Source organism: Papaver somniferum, unplaced genomic scaffold (assembly GCF_003573695.1).
Source record: "Papaver somniferum cultivar HN1 unplaced genomic scaffold, ASM357369v1 unplaced-scaffold_35, whole genome shotgun sequence".
Lineage (NCBI taxonomy): Eukaryota > Viridiplantae > Streptophyta > Magnoliopsida > Ranunculales > Papaveraceae > Papaver > Papaver somniferum.
This window is the reverse complement of record NW_020645971.1, coordinates 5466255-5480403: the sequence shown is the minus strand read 5'-3', so window position 1 is coordinate 5480403 and position 14149 is coordinate 5466255. Positions and strand designations below refer to the sequence as shown.

At 39.5% G+C, this 14149-nt stretch overlaps 1 non-coding gene across 1 annotated transcript; it reads right to left on the bottom strand.

Moving 5' to 3' along the window:
• Positions 1-12855: 12855 nt before the first annotated feature.
• LOC113342326 lies at positions 12856-12962 on the bottom strand. Its single transcript, XR_003356612.1, has one exon. It is a non-coding gene; the product is annotated as a small nucleolar RNA R71 (small nucleolar RNA).
• Between the last annotated feature and the right edge of the window lie 1187 nt (positions 12963-14149).

Below are 14149 nucleotides of genomic sequence, written 5' to 3'. Positions count from 1 at the left end.
ACTTCGCATTACCACCAAGGTACATGCATTCGAGAGAGATAACTATAATCTTCCATCAACTGGATACGATGAAAACACCTTCAATCTATCACATTAGCATGTTCTTTGCCACTGCAAAGGCCAATACCATCTTTGAGTTCAGGAATTTTCGCAAAATTCCCATTACCACATGTAATGTACTCGCTGCTGATAACTTTTTTTTCGCTACTGATAACACTACGAAAGAATGTTTTTTTTTTTGTTAAGTCCAAGGTTTATTAAAACAAAAAAACGTAACTACAAGAATTACAAGATGGAAGGCTCAAGGCCTCCCCACCCCCATAAACCAAAGGGGCAGAAAAAATTCTAAAAGCTCAAAAAATAAGCTCATAAACATAAATAAATAACATAAAGAGGAAATCTAGGAACATTAAAATCGTTTGCGCCCTTTGTTTCCAACCCTAAAATTCCTCTTCTTGGGAATTATACCAGCAATTATTTGCGTCAAATCATAGTCTCCATAGTCTCCATAAGACTCCTTATATTCATCTTCATAATCATCATAAGTTTCATCATAGTCATAATCCTCTCCATTTTCATCTGAAGCATAATTACCACCCGGAACAAGCTTAATAGGAGATTGAGCTTTCTATAAGCTGGATCTCTAATGAATTTAGCATGCACTTCATCAGTCTGAATAATACTTGCCTCCTCTAGTTCCTCCATGGAAAAAATATTATCAATATCAAAAACATTTTCCTCCATCCCTACATGGATATCCTTGTTGTGCTCAAGGTTTAGAATTTCCTCATTAGACTTTGAATTCATAGCCATGATTTTGGCAGCTTTCTTGGCCAATTTTCTAGCTTATTTCCTTGCAAGAATATCTGCATCAACTTCACCCCAATCTTTCGAACCCATACTATTATTTGTGTCACTTGATTCTTCTTGTTCCTCCACCACCAAAACCTCACTAGAATCATTAGCAAGCCCTAATTCAGATGTTAGGGCACCATATTTATTATTCACCACAACTTCTTTTTCAAAAAGCTCATCCACAGAAGGAGTTTCAAAAGATTTAAATTTGAAAGGAGTACCTTTGTTTGGTGAACTCTTACACTTTACTGTTTTCCATTCCTCTTTAGTTGAATCAGACCCTTGAGAATTGACGTCCTGACCATTACTTCCCATAGCTTGAAAGAATGCATTCCAAATGCATAATCTTCGCATACTTGTGAAAAACATGGACTTTTAAACACCTGAATTGCACCATAGAAGTCAGCATACTCTTCAATTTTTGTCATGCAATCACTTGAAAACCCGGTTTCCAATGATTCCCGCATGTTCGTCTAACACTTTGGGCAGGAATTTTGACACCTTTGTCATAAACTTTCATGGCTTGTTGCTACTTCAAGCTTCAAGTTCATTCCAATTGATCTTTCCATACAAGACTAACTTCTTCTAGCTTTCATACTAAAGAAACCCAAACAATTCACCACTGAATTTGACAAACAAATGACACCAACTTGAGTAAAAGAGAGAAAAATCAGCAATTGTGTCCCCTAACACAGCTCTGATACCTGCTGTCACATGCCCATTTAATCGCCTAAAATTTTCATGGGACATGACCGGCAATGATTATGGTTCAGTGAATCAACTTCACCCACAATCACTCAGCCTTGCATACTCGCACCAAAGTACGCATCTGCCTTCACTCATAAGGCTTTGCACAACGGAAGTCTTTTCTTCTTTATCTCTAACTCTTCATGCCCCCATAAGCATAAGAGGTTCTGCCATGTACTTAATCAATTTTCACACAAATCAACAACACAATGAACACAAAGACTACCGCAACAAACCCATTTTATTGCACTAAAGGAAGATTACAAAACTTGTCCATCACATGGACCAAAACAAGACATCATTCTCCTAATGATGCCTTATTCTCTCAAGTATGAGACTACATGTATACAAAATTTTCTCCTATGTAAGCCTACTAATTTTCCACTCCTTAGTACTATGTATACAAGAAACTCACTAGACAAAACCGTGCACAACACTTGCACACGCATGGAACATCCATGTGTCCCATCAGGTACTTTTCCTAACCGCCAGCTTGCATTTCAACTGCCACATTTAGTGTTGGCTTGCAGAATTGCGCCACACTTGTCTTGAACGGTTAGGACATGCCAAACTTGGTTACAAAGCTCCTTTATAACCGTCTCCAACTTGTTCTTTCACTTTGGCATGCGTGTGATGCACACACACTCGAAACTAGCAACTTGAACTCAAATACGACAATCATTGCACTTCGCAACTTGGCCCTGCCAATGTTCAGCAATGGTTGCGCTTTACTCAACTTGCACTTAGCTTATTTGGATGCCAACATCCAAATACCATGCCAATTGAGTCTTGACTTGCTTAGTTCAACTTCATACTTCATATGCATCACTTGCATTTCTTTTGCCTGAGCAATTGATACCAATGGCGTGTTTGGCCCCGCCATTATTGCATGTGCATTGTCCAAGTCTTGGCCAGCCTTGAACTAATGCCATAGACCAACTCCTGGCCTACTCTTCAGTCTTGCATCATCCTTGAGTTTGGGCCAACTCAATTCCACAGATATGCATCAATGCCAACATCGCATGTTGCATGTTGCATCTTGCCACTTTAGCTCTGTCTTGCCTTTCCCTCAATGAAGCTTCATTGTGTCATCCAATAAGCTTCATTACTTAGCTAAATATATTTACAGTGTAGCGCTACCTTTGCGCTTCACCGGCCCTGCAAGGTGCCACTATCTTAGTGCTTGACAGTCTACGCAGTGATGCGCCATTCTGGATGAACACTGACTTGGCCTGCAACTCTATAACGCACAATCATTATGCGTCACTTGCAGCCATGTCATAGTAGGGTAGGCCAACAATTGTGCGGCAAGCATATACTTTACTCGGTACTGTGCCACTACTTGGCCTAATTTAGGCACTTGACCACCGGAGACTGTCTGGGACAGTTGGCTGGTATCCATCCTACTGTGGCATTTGGGTTGATCACCCCTCACCCCGTCCGGTACGGAGTGTGATGTCATTTCTAACGTCTGAAAAAACCTGCGGACATGCCGTCTGGGGCGGTAAGTTAGCATTCCAGGAGAGTAAACAGTTGGGGACGGTGAAAGACCGGAGAATCCAACTATTCTGGCACTGGGTCACACAGTATTGTAGAAAGAATGGCTTGTCATGATGGTATTTTGCCAAAATGTTAGCAAACGGCCCTGTGAGCTTTGAGGATTTTTGAGTGTTTGCTATGGGACGAGAACTTAAGGAATCCGAACCCTAGTTTGGTTGAATTTCGGGGATGAAATTATTTAAAGGGTGTAATAATTTAACACCCGCAGTTTTAGCATGAAGCATGCTAAAGGATGCGCCATAGCCTGAGATGAAGCTTCATCCAAAGCTTCCTTTGCATGGTAAGATGCATTTGGTCAGGGGCCATATTTGGTGCTAAGGAAGGCACATCGCGTAGGCATATTGGCCAAGGGCCAATGTTACTTTATCATGATGCATTAGGTCGGTTGGGTGGATTGCCTTGACATTGCAGCGTAATCATTGTGCACAGACGCAATCATTGTGCTTAGACACAATCATTATACACAGACACAATCATTGTGCTCAGACGCAATCATTTCACGCAGACGCAATCATTGTGCTCAGATGCAATCATTGTGCAAGGACGCAATTATTGTGTTTAGACGCAATCAGTGTGCGCAGACGCAATCATTGCACATGAATAGTGAAGCAGGCATGTCAATCTGCTCCCCTTTCCATACTTGTAGAAATTGCAATATAACATATATAGGGAGGGGTAGTTGGTTGAAGGTGTATATGAGGACTAGGTACCAAGTAAGCTTCATAGCTTTGCAGGAATAGTATAAATGATGCCTAAGGATCATTTATAGTTGCGTAGCCTTGCGAAGAGGGCATTTGATGCTTAGGCATCACAATGCCATATCTCAGACCCGATGATGCATGATCATTATGCATCTTGACGGAACGACCTATACGGACCAGGCCATTACGATTCTTGCTAGGCCACGACCTTGCAAACAAGTTGGTTTAAGTTTCTGTCCCTTCAAGGATGAACTAAGGTCTATGCTTGATCCTTTTAGAGTAGGGAAGGGTACGTAGGAAGCCGCAATGAGTTGCAGCATTGTCGGTCCAACAGTTTGGCCCCTCATATCATCTAAGCTCGGTGCAAGAGATGATTGTGGCCAGACTTGATGAGGCAAGTTGCATTCCAGTCAGTGGATGCTCATACTTCCCTATCAAGCCGTTCGACTTAGGAATGTACCAATGACACATTGGGCATTGCCTCGAAGGTAAACTACATCGATATGCAAGTTAGCAGAGCTTGCATAAGCCTAAGAAGAGTACGACAGGAGCCTGATTGATGCACCCGTGGCATGAGCAAGACAAGTGCATGCTCTCAGCAATTCCGAAGCTTAGTAACGAGGAATTTCGACGGTTGCTCAGCTAGATAGGAAATTCGGTGATGAATTTCCTATGGTGAGGCAAAGCCAGTGAAGCATGCAATATGCATTGGCCTTAGCCCTATAGCCTTATACCCTTTAGAGGACAAGGGTAAGTTTGGAACGGTGTGGAAGCTAATTTATCTGCATCATGCTCCACGAGCATGCTTGCAAAGGCAAATGAGCGTGCATTTGCCTAGCATTGAGGCCCGGATCGTAGCTTCATCAAGATGGCGCATCGGGGAGATTATGGCATGCACGCCCAGGCGCTCCAGGCGTAATTTTCTGGTCTGTCACACCTACAGTCTTGGGCATCTCAAAATTGTTCCTAGGCATGTCAAATTAAAACTTGGGCATATAAAGTTTAATCTTGGGCATGGGCATGAAATCACAACCCTACGGACTTGGGCATCTCAAAATTGATCTAGGCATGTCAAATTTAAACTTGGGTATGTCAAATTGAATCTTGGGCATGGTCATGAAAGCACAAGCCGACGGTCTTAGGAATCTCAAAATTGATCCTACGCATGTCAAATTTAAACTTGGGCATGTCAAATTTAATCATGGGCATGGGCATGAAAGTACAAGCCTACAGTATTGGGCGTCTCAAAATTGATCATAGGCATATCAAATTTAAACTTGGGCATGTCAAGTTTAATCTTGGGCATGGGCATGAAAGCACAACCCTACGGTCTTAGGCATCTCAAAATTGATCCTAGGCATGTCAAATTTAAACTTGGGCATGTCAAATAAAATCTTGGGCATGGGCATGAAAGCACAACACTACGGTCTTGGGCATCTCAAAATCGATCCTCGGCATGTCCAATTTAAACTTGGGCATGTCAAATAAAATCTTGGGCATGGGCATGGGCGCATCACACTACGGTCTTGGGCATCTCAAAATCGATCATACGCATGTCAAATTTAAACTTGGGCATGTCAAATAAAATCTTGGGCATGAGCATGAAAGCACAACACTACGATCCTAGGCATGTCAAATTTAAACTTGGGCATATCAAATTGAATGTTGGGCATGGGCATGAAAGCATAACCCTACGGTCTTGGGCATCTCAAAATTGATCCTAGGCATGTAAAATTTAAACTTGGGCATGTCAAATAAAATCTTGGGCATGGGAATGAAAGCACAACACTACGGTGTTGGGCATCTCAAAATCGATCCTAGGTATGTCCAATTTAAACTTGGGCATGTCAAATAAAATCTTGGGCATGGGCATGGGCGCATAATACTACGGTCTTGGGCATCTCAAAATCGATCATAGGCATGTCAAATTTAAACTTGGGCATGTCAAATAAAATCTTGGGCATGGGCATGAAAGCATAACACTACGGTCTTGGGCATCTCAAAATTATTTCTAGGCATGTCAAATTTAAACTTGGGCATATCAAATTGAATGTTGGGCATGGGCATGAAAGCACAACCCTACGGTCTTGGCATCTCAAAATTGATCCTAGGCATGTAAAATTTAAAGTTGGGCATGTCAAATTGAATCTTGGGCATGGGCATGAAAGAACAAGCCTACGGTCTTGGGCATCTAAAAATTGATAGGCATGTAAAATTTGAACCTGGGCATATCAAGTTTAATCTTGGGCATGGGCATGAAAGCACAACCCTATGGTCTTAGGCATCTCAAAATTGATCCTAAGCATGTCAAATTTAAAATTAGGCATATAAAGTTTAATCTTGGGCATTTTTTTTTTGCTAGGTCAAAATAGTTTATTAAGCAAAAAAACGTAATTATAAGAATTGCAAAATGGGAGGCTCAAAATTGAATGCACAACCCTACGGACTTGGACATCTCAAAATTGATCCTAGGCATGTCAAATTTAAACTTGGGCGTGTCAAATTTAATCATGGGCATAGGAATGAAAGTACAAGCCTACGGTATTGGGCATCTGAAAATTGATCCTAGGCATGTCAAATTTAAACTTGGCCATATCAAATTGAATGTTGGGCATGGGTATGAAAGCACAACCCTACGGTCTTGGGCATCTCAAAATTGATCTTAGGCATGTCAAATTTAAACTAGGGCATGTCAAATAAAATCTTGGGCATGAGCATGAAAGCACAAGCCTACGGTCTTGGCAATCTCAAAATTGATCCTAAGCATGTTAAATTTAAACTTGGACATATCAAGTTTAATTTTGGGCTCGGGCATGAAAGCACAACCCTACGTCTTGGCATCTCAAAATTGATCCTAGGCATGTCAAATTTAAACTTGGGCATATCAAGTTTAATCTTGGGCATGGGCATGAAAGCACAACCCTACGGTCTTGGGCATCTCAAAATTGATCCTAGGCATGTCAATTTTAAACTTGGGCATGGGCATGAAAGAACAAGCCTACGGTCTTAGGAATCTTAAAATATATCATACGCATGTCAAATTTAATCATGGGGATGGGCATGAAAGTACTAGCCTACTGTATTGGGCATCTCAAAATTGATCCTAGTCATGTCAAAGTTAAACTTGGGCATATGAAATTTAATGCCCATGCCCATGCTCAACATTCAATTTGATATGCCAAAGTTTAATTTTGACATGCCTGGGATCAATTTTGAGATGCCCAAGACCATAGGCTTGTGCTTTCATGCCCATGTACAACATTCAATTTGATATGCCCAAGTTTAAATTTGACATGCCTAGGATCAATTTTGAGATTCCCAATACCGTAGGCTTGTACTTGCATGCCCATGCCCATGCCCATGATAAAATTTGACATGCTCAAGTTTAAGTTTGACATGCCTAGGATCAATTTTGAGATTTCTAAGATCGTAGGCTTGTTCTTTGATGCCATGCCCAGAATTAAATTTGACATGCCCAAGTTTAAATTTGACATGCATAGAATCAATTTTGAGATGCCGAAGACCGTAGGGTTATGCTTTCATGCCCATGCCTAACATTAAATTTGATAGTTTAAATTTGACATGCTTAGGATCAATTTTGAGATACCCAATACCATAGGCTTTTACTTTCATGCCCATGCCAATATTTAAATTTGACCTGCCCAAGTTTAAATTTGGCATGCCTAGGATCACTTTTGAGATTCCTAAGACCGTAGGCTTGTTCTTTCATGCCCATGCTCAAGATTCAATTTTACATGCTTAGTATCAATTTTGAGATGCCCAAGATCGTAGGGTTGTGCTTTCATGCCCATGCCCAAGTTTAAATTTGACATTCCTATGATCAATTTTGAGATGCCCAAGACCGTAGGGTTGTGCTTTCATTCCCATGCCCAACATTCAATTTGATATGCCCAAGTTTAAATTTGATATGCCTAGGATCAATTTTGAGATTCCCAAGACCGTAGGGTTATGCTTTCATGCCCGTTCCCAACATTCAATTTCATATTCCCAAGTTTAACTTTGACATGACTAGGATCAATTTTGAGATGCCCAATACCGTAGGCTTGTACTTTCATGCCTGTCCCCATGATTAAATTTGACATGCCTACGATATATTTTAAGATTCCTAAGACCGTAGGTTTGTTCTTTCATGCCCATGCCCAAGATTCAATTTGACATGCTTAGGATCAATTTTGAGATGCCCAAGACCGTAGGGTTGTGCTTTTATGCCCATGCCCAAGATTCAATTTGACATGCCCAAGTTTAAATTTGACATGCCTAGGATCAATTTTGAGATGCACAAGACCGTAAGGTTGTTCTTTCATGCCGATGCCAAAGATTAAACTTGATATGCCCAAGTTTAAATTTGATATGCCTAGGATCAATTTTGAGATTCCCAAGACCGTATGATAAGCACGTAAGTGCAAAATTTTTATACCCACATTTATACTAGCTAGGTTTTTTTAGCTAGCTAATTGTATTATTTTAAGTCATTTACAGGAATTACAAGTATAATCTGTTCACCCGGAGGATAAATGGCTTAGAAACTAAATTGGCGCTTGCGGCTTGCAACGCCAAAGGAGTCAGATCTCCATTGATGAAACTGTGGGCTACCAAATTGATTTAGTCACATCCACCACACAAGTTCACGTCCTGGAGATAGTCTGGTGGATTTCTTTGTGCACTCGAGCGGCCTACACATGTGAAAGTCACTAATGGGTTAAAGAACCAAGTGGATTGACGTGTTAATCTTTTCCACCACACCTTGTCTGTGATGTTTTCTACTAATGATAACAGAATTGAGGCTACAATTCAATCTAGCAATGAACAGTTGGAGAAAGAGCTTGATATTTCTTCAAAAGAATTCCGTGAGGCTCAATTGAGGTTGATCAAGTGCAAAAATGCAATTGCTGCTAAGGAAGCTATTGTTGCACGTTCAAAACGGAATGTTTCTCAAGCTACAGGTTCTGGCGCAAAGGAAGAGGCTGCTTGGTCCAAACAATCTACTGAATCCAGGACGGGTTTGGTTAATAAGTCCGTGACCAAAAAAGATTTGGAAAACATGTCCGTGCACAAACAGGTAGCTAGGTCTATGAAAAAGCCAAACTCTAATTTGGAAAACACTTCCGTGTACAAGCCAAACCCTAAATTGGAAGCCGTGAATAAACATTCAAATTTGGAAAGTCCGGATTTGGTTGATAAGTCTGTGCCCAAACATGGTTATACTTCCGTGACAAATTTGGTGTGCAAAGCAAACTTGGAAAGCTTGACCGTGTCCAATCCAAATTTGGAAAGCAAGATTGCTTCAACTGAAGTTGGTATGCCAGTTAAGGAAAATAATGATCTTACTAATGGTTGGACGCAAGTAAAGGGTAAGCACTCATCTTCTAAAGAAAAAAACCAAAGGAAAAGTTACTCCTTTTACTTTTAAGTCTATTGGGGATGGTTTAACACCTATGGTGGATGCTTTGCTCAGTTCTGAAATTGTAGTTAACAAAAATCAATTTAAAACTCTTAACGCTGAACTTGGTTTTAGAGATGATGAGAGGGAAGTTCAGCAAAGTGTTGTTGAAAACTTAGATGAGAAGGATGAAGATTTAGACGCGGCTAGTATGGCAACTGAAGTTAAAAATTCTAAGGAATGGGGTACGGTTAGTGATCACAATAAAAACAAGAATAACACTGTTTTAAAGATTGATAATGCTACATATTTAGTTGAGAGCTCAACTGAAACTGTTGATGCAGAAAAGAAGAAAGCTTTTCTTGAGAGATTAGAGGCTCTAAGGCAACAAAGGACAAAAAATATTCTCAATGAGGAGGAGCTTGCAGAGGTTGGCAACATTAAGAATGACGAAGTTCAGACTAACTTCATTAGAAATCCAGCTTATATAAAGGAGTATTTTAAAGAAACAAGGGAGTTGTTGGAGAGAGTTTCAACAAAGAAAAAGCCTCAAACTCCTATTAAGCTTGTTCCTGGTGGTAATTATGCTTCAGATGAAGATGAATATGATGATATTTATGATGATGAATATAACGAGTTTTATGGAGACCCTGATGTTTTGGCGGAAATCCTTGCTGGTCTCCAACCTAAGAAGAGGAATTTTGGGTGGGAAAGGGGCGCAAACGTTTTTTAATTTCCTATTTTTCTTCTTTGTTATTTATTAGTGTTTTGGAGATTATATTTTAAGTTTCAAGTGCTATTTTGATGTTATTTTTTCTCGCCTTTGGTTTATGGGGGTGGGAAGGCCATGAGCCTCCCCTTTTGTAATTCTTGTAATTACGTTTTTTTGCTTTAATAAACCATTTTGACCTAACAAAAAAAATATCTCATCTTCTGTCAAAACAAATTGAAAACTCATTTCAATCAAGCTGGTGGTATTCCAGTAAAGAGAAAAAGGGATCTGAACAACTACTTTCACCACCATCTTCAATGGTGTAGAGATTCGGTTTGAGAAGTGGAAATGGCGTTTTCTTCGTTGTCTCTCGGCAGTTGGAGTTCAAGAAACAATAATCAAAGGTGTTGTGTTGATTCAGTGAAATGAATGTTCTTGATGGGTGAATTAATTGAAGACAGTGGTGAGCTTTGTTTTCTCAAACTAATGGGTGGATGCTGCCAGATTTGGTAAGATGGGTTGTAGAGAGTTAGGGCATGTTCTTGGATACTGAATTAGTGGAGGTGTCGTCGATTCATGGCTGTAAATGATGGATGTTGATCGTGGTTGTTGTATGCGGCTGTGTAATCAACTGAAACTTAGTTCGGTTAAGGGTTGATTGCAACCGGTGGTTAGAAGCAGTTGAATCAATTGGTAGTTCTAGAAGTGGTTGCAGTTCTCGTACACAACAACAGTTCGTTATGGGTTTGAACAAGGAAGAACTGGAAATGGTTCTACGACAACAACAACAATTTTGGGGGTTCCTACATGATCAAAAATTCGGTTAATCCAAACTCTCGAGAAGATCTAAAAGGAAGTAATGATTGTTAGTGACACTAGAATCTAGGGTTTTGTCTAACGATGCTGCTAATGGTGCAGTTATCTTCCATGGTGAAATACTTGCTAGCAGTGGGACTGAACTGAAGTTTTTTGTTGGCTAGGGCGAGTGCATTTGGTTGAGCCAGGTGCTTACAAGAACATGGAGAAGAAGATAGGGTATGTTGGTTTAAGTGGATGGAGAATGAACTGGCAGTATTGTGGTTGCATCGGTTTAATGGGTCTGAAATGTTCGTGGCAAGTGGTGCTGGTGTCATGAATTCGATTTACATTATGTACCCGACTGTTTGAGCTGCGAATGACTTATTCAACAGAAACAACAATGGATTTTTGGTGGTGGACGTATATAGAAGTTGAGTCGAGAAGGGTGTGGACCATAATATGGTCAGAATCAGAATTGGTGTTGTTTCTTTCAAGTCAAATACAGGTAACTGATTTCAGTTGTGGTAGGCAAAAATATGTGGAAGACTTACAGCTATATGGAGTGTTTTCCCCAAATTCAGGAAGTGTTTGGATTTAGTAGATAAGAAGTCAAGTTGTTGTTGTATAAAAGGAGAAGAAGAACCAACCAAGGGGGTACGCCTGATTTCTAAATTCTCTTTACTCGAATTTCTTAATTAGTTCTTTTATGTTAGATTATTCATTCAATATTTTTTATGGCTTTCTACACAACTATGAGAAGCTAAACCCCTCTCTGCCAAGACAAGAGGGGAAGGTTAATGGGTTCAATGTTCTTAAGTTATCATCAATGAATCATTTTAATGCTTAATCCATTTCATCTTTGTTTGATTGCAATTTTGTGTTGAGTGTGTCTATAAACTTCTTAGATTTAGTGTGATTTCCGAATACATTGAATGCTATGAAATCCCTGTGACACTTCTCAATCGGGATTTATCAATCTTATGTAGTGGTATTTTTGGTTGCAATCAGAGTTATATTTGTCGTATCTTCCGAGTAGAGCAGATTACTATATGTCTTTATTCGAGTTATCATTTGATGATGTAGTAACTTGAAGGCCATTAAGTGGAACCTTGTGTCTTGGTAGATTCACATCAACTATTACCTTTTATAATTATTTCCTATTGTATTCTCAAATACAACTCAACTACGTTATTTCTTTGCTTAACAATTCTTCTGAGCACCAACAATCTCTGTGGTTCGAACACGACTATACTACCTTCTTTATCTTTGATACTCTGAAAAGAGTGATCAAATTTTGACGCCGCTGCGGGGGATTGTTTAGTGTTCCTTAGAATTAGGTTCTGCATCAGTTTATTTTTAGTTTTGTTTTAGAGTTTGCTGATTTCTGTTGCTTCTTAACAGGGAGTAACATAGCTCTAAATACTTGGCAGCATTAGGAGCTGCTACGGGTGCAGGGAATCAGTGTCGTTGCTTCAGTTGTTATTAGGATGAAATTTAGCAGAAATCACAGCCATTTGGGTAAAGTATTGTATCCGTTTCTTATTTATTTTGTGTATGCAATATTCTAGGCCGGATCAATTCAATCGATTAGTTAGATTTCACCGTTTTGCTAATAGGGTATTAGAGAATCACCCTAATCATCCAATGGCGGATGAAGCTGAGAGATTAGCGGCTGAGGCTGAAGCTGCTAGAATAGTTGTTGAAGCCGCAACCAATGCTAATGAACCTACAACCCTTAGGGAGTATTGCATCTGGAAAGGACTTCTACACATTCTTGTATAGTTATTCCGGCTAATGCTGGCAATGTGTCGATAAAATATGGGCAGATACAAGAACTGCCTAAGTTTCATGGATTGGACTCCGAGAGTCCATACATACATTTGAAAGAATTTGATGAGGTCTGTGCTACTATGCCTTTTGTTGGTGCGAATCAAGATTTCATGAAACTGAAATTGTTTCCATTTTACCTAAAGGAGAAAGCTAAGACTTGGATGCATTCTTTGCGACCAAATACCATTAGGATTTGGAATGAAATGACTAGAGAGTTTCTGAAAAAGTTTTTTCCGATTCACAAAACAATAACTCTTAGAAAATGTATAATGAACTTTTCTCAAAAGGAAAATGAGCCATTTTTCGAGTGTTGGGAGAGATTTAAAGACTTGCTTTCTACCTGCCCTCATCATGGTTATGAAATTTGGAGAGTAATTAACTTCTTTTATGATGGTCTGAATTCATATATGCGTCAGTTCGTTGAAATGATGTGTAATGGGCAATTTCTGAATAAGTCCAAACCCTTAGATAACTCTAGGCCTGGAATGTATGTGCTGAGTGAGGAAGATGATTTGAATGCTCAAATAGCTAGCTTGCATAGGAAAGTTGATGCTATTCAGAAACCAAATGTAGTTAAGGTAGGTGACTCGGTAGAACATGTGGAGTGCTACTGGCATCCACCTATGCATAATCAACTTTTGTGAAGTGGTTGGCGCGATGTGTGTTGGTCTTGGAGTTATTTCAAATTATATGACGGAACTGTATGGGATTCTTATTGGTCTTGAATGAGCAGTTCAATGGGGATATAGAAACATTTTGATACGTACTGATTCGTCTAGTGTGATAACAACCTTGGAGGAAGATAATGTGCCTTGGTTTGCTCAACAAAGATGGCCCGAAGCTAAAAGACTTTATGATTCTATTAAGTTTGTGCACACTTACCGTGAGGCAAATTTTGCAGCTGATAAAATGGCTAAGAGTAGATGTTTATTGGACTACGGTGTAAGGATAAATTATGTCGGTCGTCCGTTTTTTTTTAAATTCAATAGAATTACCAAATGTATCTTATTTTCGTTTTAAATAATTTTATCAGTTTTTGGGGTTGTTGTAATCACTTTTCTCATGAACTATCTTATAAATAATTTTTTATTTCAATACAAATTTTGACATAAAAAAAAAGACTCGGTAGAACATGCTTGTGGTATTTGCGAAAGTCTGGAACACTACACTAAGGATTGTCCTACGATCCCAGCATTTCAAGAAGTGTTACATGACCAAGCAAATGCCATGAATACATACAAAATACCTTTTAGCTCACCTTATTCAGAAACATATAATCCTAATTGGCGAAATCACCCTAATTTCAGTTGGAGAAATGGTCCTACTATGAATGATGTTAATGTTACTCAAGGGTCTTCATCTAGTAATCCTTATGTGCCACCTCATAAGATGACTCTTGAGGATACTTTACAAACTTTTATGCAGGGACAAACTCAAATAAATCAGAATACTTTGCAGACCTTAGATGAGCTTAAAACTAGCATAGGACGTATTGAATCACGTCTCAATGTTAGGGAGAAAGGGACATTGCCTTCCCAAACTCAA